The sequence below is a fragment of the Coregonus lavaretus genome (genome assembly GCF_964263955.1).
Source record: "Coregonus lavaretus genome assembly, contig: HAP1_SCAFFOLD_190, whole genome shotgun sequence".
NCBI lineage: Eukaryota > Metazoa > Chordata > Actinopteri > Salmoniformes > Salmonidae > Coregonus > Coregonus lavaretus.
In genome coordinates, this window is record NW_028164603.1 from 637,939 (window position 1) to 644,560 (window position 6,622).

The window sequence follows — 6,622 nt, forward strand, 5'->3', positions numbered from 1 at the left end:
GCACAGTCTTAGAGCAGCAACAGTTACTAAAGCAGTCATAGAGCAGCAACAGTTACTAAAGCACAGTCATAGAGCAGCAACAATTACTAAAGCTCAGTCATAGAGCAGCAACAGTTACTAAAGCACAGTCATTATGAAACGACAGTTACTAAAGCACAGTCTTAGAGCAGCAACAGTTACTAAAGCAAAGTCATAGAGTAGCAACAGTTACTAAAGCACAGTCATAGAGTAGCAACAGTTACTAAAGCACAGTCTTAGAGCAGCAACAGTTACTAAAGCACAGTCATAGAGTAGCAAAAGTTACTAAAGCACAGTCATAGAGTAGCAACAGTTACTAAAGCACAGTCATAGAGCAGCAACAGTTACTAAAGCACAGTCATTATGAAACGACAGTTACTAACCCAGAATAATGGAGCAACAACAGTTAGTAAAACATAGTCATTATGTAACGACAGTTACTAACCCAGAATCATGGAGCAACAACAGTTAGTAAAACATAGTCATTATGTAACGACAGTTACTAACCCAGAATCATGGAGCAACAACAGTTAGTAAAACATAGTCATTATGTAACGACAGTTACTAACCCAGAATCATGGAGCAACAACAGTTAGTAAAACAGAGTCATTATGAAACGACAGTTACTAACCCAGAATCATGGAGCAACAACAGTTAGTAAAACAGAGTCATTATGTAACGACAGTTACTAACCCAGAATCATGGAGCAACAACAGTTAGTAAATCATAGTCATTATGTAACGACAGTTACTAACCCAGAAACATGGAGCAACAACAGTTACTAAAGCTCAGTCATAGAGTAGCAACAGTTACTAAAGCACAGTCTTAGAGCAGCAACAGTTACTAAAGCAGTCATAGAGCAGCAACAGTTAATAAAGCACAATCATAGAGCAGCAACAGTTACTAAAGCACAATCATAGAGCAGCAACAGTTACTATAGCACAATCATAGAGCAGCAACAGTTACTAAAGCACAGTCATAGTGCAGCAACAGTTACTAAAGCAGAGTCATAGAGCAGCAACAATTACTAAAGCACAGTCATAGAGCATCAACAGTTACTAAAGCACAGTCATAGATCAGCAACAGTTACTAATGCTCAATCATAGAGCAGCAACAGTTACTAAAGCAGTCATAGAGCAGCAACAGTTACTAAAGCACAGTCATTGAGCAGCAACAGTTACTAAAGCACAGTCATTGAGCAGCAACAGTTACTAAAGCACAGTCATAGAGCAGCAACAGTTACTAAAGCACAGTCATAGAGCAGCAACAGTTACTAAAGCACAGTCATAGAGCATCAACAGTTACTAAAGCACAGTCATAGATCAGCAACAGTTACTAATGCACAATCATAGAGCAGCAACAGTTACTAAAGCAGTCATAGAGCAGCAACAGTTACTAAAGCACAGTCATTGAGCAGCAACAGTTACTAAAGCACAGTCTTAGAGCAGGAACAGTTACTAAAGCACATTCTTAGAGCATCAACAGTTACTAAAGCAAAGTCATAAAGCAGCAACAGCTACTAACGCACAGTCATAGAGTAGCAACAGTTATTAAAGCAGTCATAGAGCAGCAACAGTTACTAAAGCGCAGTCATAGAGCAGCAACAGTTACTAAAGCACAGTCATAGAGCAGCAACAGTTACTAAAGCAGTCATAGAGCAACAACAGTTACTAAGCAAAGTCATAGAGCAGCAACAGTTACTAAAGCACAGTCTTAGAGCAGCAACTGTTACTAAAGCACAGTCTTAGAGCAGCAACATTTTCTAAAGCACAGTCATGGAGCAGCAACAGTTACTAAAGCACAGTCATAGAGCAGCAACAGTAACTAAAACACAGTTTTAGAGCAGCAACATTTACTAAAGCACAGTCATAGAGAAGCAACAGTTACTAAAGCACAGTCATAGAGCAGCAACAGTTACTAAAGCACAGTCTTAGAGCAGCAACAATTACTAAAGCACAGTCTTAGAGCAGCAACATTTTCTAACGCACAGTCATGGAGCAGCAACAGTTACTAAAGCACAGTCAAAGAGCAGTAACAGTTACTAAAGCACAGTCATAGAGCAGCAACAGTTACTAAAACAGAGTCATTATGTAACGACAGTTACTAACCCAGAATCATGGAGCAACAACAGTTAGTAAAACATAGTCATTATGTAACGACAGTTACTAACCCAGAATCATGGAGCAACAACAGTTAGTAAAACAGAGTCATTATGAAACGACGATGATTTACTAACAGATACAGATACACTACTGATATACTAACAGATACACTACTGACATACTAACAGACACACTACTGATATACTAACAGATACACTACTGATATACTAACAGATACACTACTGACATATTAACAGATACACTACTGATATACTAACAGATATACTACTGATATACTAACAGATACACTAATGATATACTAACAGATACACTACTGATATACTAGCAGATACACTACTGATATACTAACAGATACACTACTGATATATTAACAGATACAGATACACTACTGATATACTAACAGATACACTACTGACATACTAACAGATACACTACTGATATACTAACAGATACACTACTGATATACTAACAGATACACTACTGACATACTAACATATACACTACTGACATACTAACAGATACACTACTGACATAGTAACAGATACACTACCGATATACTAACAGATACACTACTGATATACTAACAGATACACTACTGATATACTAACAGATACACTACTGATATACTAACAGATACAGATACACTACTGATATACTAACAGATACACTACTGATATACTAACAGATACACTACTGATATACTAACAGATACACTACTGACATACTAACAGATACAGATACACTACTGATATACTAACAGATACACTACTGATATACTAACAGATACAGATACAGTATACTAACATATACACCACTGATATACTAACAGATACACTACTGATATACTACTGTTAGTATATCAGTAGTGTATCTGTTAGTGTATCTGTTAGTAAAACATAGTAGTCATTATGTAACGACAGTTACTAACCCAGAATCATGGAGCAACAACAGTTAGTAAAACATAGTCATTATGTAACGACAGTTACTAACCCAGAATCATGGAGCAACAACAGTTAGTAAAACAGAGTCATTATGAAACGACAGTTACTAACCCAGAATCATGGAGCAACAACAGTTAGTAAAACAGAGTCATTATGTAACGACAGTTACTAACCCAGAATCATGGAGCAACAACAGTTAGTAAATCATAGTCATTATGTAACGACAGTTACTAACCCAGAATCATGGAGCAACAACAGTTACTTAAGCTCAGTCATAGAGTAGCAACAGTTACTAAAGCACAGTCTTAGAGCAGCAACAGTTACTAAAGCAGTCATAGAGCAGCAACAGTTACTAAAGCACAGTCATAGAGCAGCAACAATTACTAAAGCTCAGTCATAGAGCAGCAACAGTTACTAAAGCACAGTCATTATGAAACGACAGTTACTAAAGCACAGTCTTAGAGCAGCAACAGTTACTAAAGCAAAGTCATAGAGTAGCAACAGTTACTAAAGCACAGTCATAGAGTAGCAACAGTTACTAAAGCACAGTCTTAGAGCAGCAACAGTTACTAAAGCACAGTCATAGAGTAGCAACAGTTACTAAAGCACAGTCATAGAGTAGCAACAGTTACTAAAGCACAGTCATAGAGCAGCAACAGTTACTAAAGCACAGTCATTATGAAACGACAGTTACTAACCCAGAATAATGGAGCAACAACAGTTAGTAAAACATAGTCATTATGTAACGACAGTTACTAACCCAGAATCATGGAGCAACAACAGTTAGTAAAACATAGTCATTATGTAACGACAGTTACTAACCCAGAATCATGGAGCAACAACAGTTAGTAAAACATAGTCATTATGTAACGACAGTTACTAACCCAGAATCATGGAGCAACAACAGTTAGTAAAACAGAGTCATTACGAAACGACAGTTACTAACCCAGAATCATGGAGCAACAACAGTTAGTAAAACAGAGTCATTATGTAACGACAGTTACTAACCCAGAATCATGGAGCAACAACAGTTAGTAAATCATAGTCATTATGTAACGACAGTTACTAACCCAGAAACATGGAGCAACAACAGTTACTAAAGCTCAGTCATAGAGTAGCAACAGTTACTAAAGCACAGTCTTAGAGCAGCAACAGTTACTAAAGCAGTCATAGAGCAGCAACAGTTAATAAAGCACAATCATAGAGCAGCAACAGTTACTAAAGCACAATCATAGAGCAGCAACAGTTACTATAGCACAATCATAGAGCAGCAACAGTTACTAAAGCACAGTCATAGTGCAGCAACAGTTACTAAAGCAGAGTCATAGAGCAGCAACAATTACTAAAGCACAGTCATAGAGCATCAACAGTTACTAAAGCACAGTCATAGATCAGCAACAGTTACTAATGCTCAATCATAGAGCAGCAACAGTTACTAAAGCAGTCATAGAGCAGCAACAGTTACTAAAGCACAGTCATTGAGCAGCAACAGTTACTAAAGCACAGTCATTGAGCAGCAACAGTTACTAAAGCACAGTCATAGAGCAGCAACAGTTACTAAAGCACAGTCATAGAGCAGCAACAGTTACTAAAGCACAGTCATAGAGCATCAACAGTTACTAAAGCACAGTCATAGATCAGCAACAGTTACTAATGCACAATCATAGAGCAGCAACAGTTACTAAAGCAGTCATAGAGCAGCAACAGTTACTAAAGCACAGTCATTGAGCAGCAACAGTTACTAAAGCACAGTCTTAGAGCAGGAACAGTTACTAAAGCACATTCTTAGAGCAGCAACAGTTACTAAAGCAAAGTCATAAAGCAGCAACAGCTACTAACGCACAGTCATAGAGTAGCAACAGTTATTAAAGCAGTCATAGAGCAGCAACAGTTACTAAAGCACAGTCATAGAGCAGCAACAGTTACTAAAGCACAGTCATAGAGCAGCAACAGTTACTAAAGCAGTCATAGAGCAACAACAGTTACTAAGCAAAGTCATAGAGCAGCAACCGTTACTAAAGCACAGTCTTAGAGCAGCAACAGTAACTAAAACACAGTTTTAGAGCAGCAACATTTACTAAAGCACAGTCATAGAGAAGCAACAGTTACTAAAGCACAGTCATAGAGCAGCAACAGTTACTAAAGCACAGTCTTAGAGCAGCAACAGTTACTAAAGCACAGTCTTAGAGCAGCAACATTTTCTAACGCACAGTCATGGAGCAGCAACAGTTACTAAAGCACAGTCAAAGAGCAGTAACAGTTACTAAAGCACAGTCATAGAGCAGCAACAGTTACTAAAACAGAGTCATTATGTAACGACAGTTACTAACCCAGAATCATGGAGCAACAACAGTTAGTAAAACATAGTCATTATGTAACGACAGTTACTAACCCAGAATCATGGAGCAACAACAGTTAGTAAAACAGAGTCATTATGAAACGACGATGATTTACTAACAGATACAGATACACTACTGATATACTAACAGATACACTACTGACATACTAACAGACACACTACTGATATACTAACAGATACACTACTGATATACTAACAGATACACTACTGACATATTAACAGATACACTACTGATATACTAACAGATATACTACTGATATACTAACAGATACACTAATGATATACTAACAGATACACTACTGATATACTAGCAGATACACTACTGATATACTAACAGATACACTACTGATATACTAACAGATACAGATACACTACTGATATACTAACAGATACACTACTGACATACTAACAGATACACTACTGATATACTAACAGATACACTACTGATATACTAACAGATACACTACTGACATACTAACATATACACTACTGACATACTAACAGATACACTACTGACATAGTAACAGATACACTACTGATATACTAACAGATACACTACTGATATACTAACAGATACACTACTGATATACTAACAGATACACTACTGATATACTAACAGATACAGATACACTACTGATATACTAACAGATACACTACTGATATACTAACAGATACACTACTGACATACTAACAGATACAGATACACTACTGATATACTAACAGATACACTACTGATATACTAACAGATACAGATACAGTATACTAACATATACACCACTGACATACTAACAGATACACTACTGATATACTACTGTTAGTATATCAGTAGTGTATCTGTTAGTGTATCTGTTAGTAAAACATAGTAGTCATTATGTAACGACAGTTACTAACCCAGAATCATGGAGCAACAACAGTTAGTAAAACATAGTCATTATGTAACGACAGTTACTAACCCAGAATCATGGAGCAACAACAGTTAGTAAAACAGAGTCATTATGAAACGACAGTTACTAACCCAGAATCATGGAGCAACAACAGTTAGTAAATCAGAGTCATTATGTAACGACAGTTACTAACCCAGAATCATGGAGCAACAACAGTTAGTAAATCATAGTCATTATGTAACGACAGTTACTAACCCAGAAACATGGAGCAACAACAGTTACTAAAGCTCAGTCATA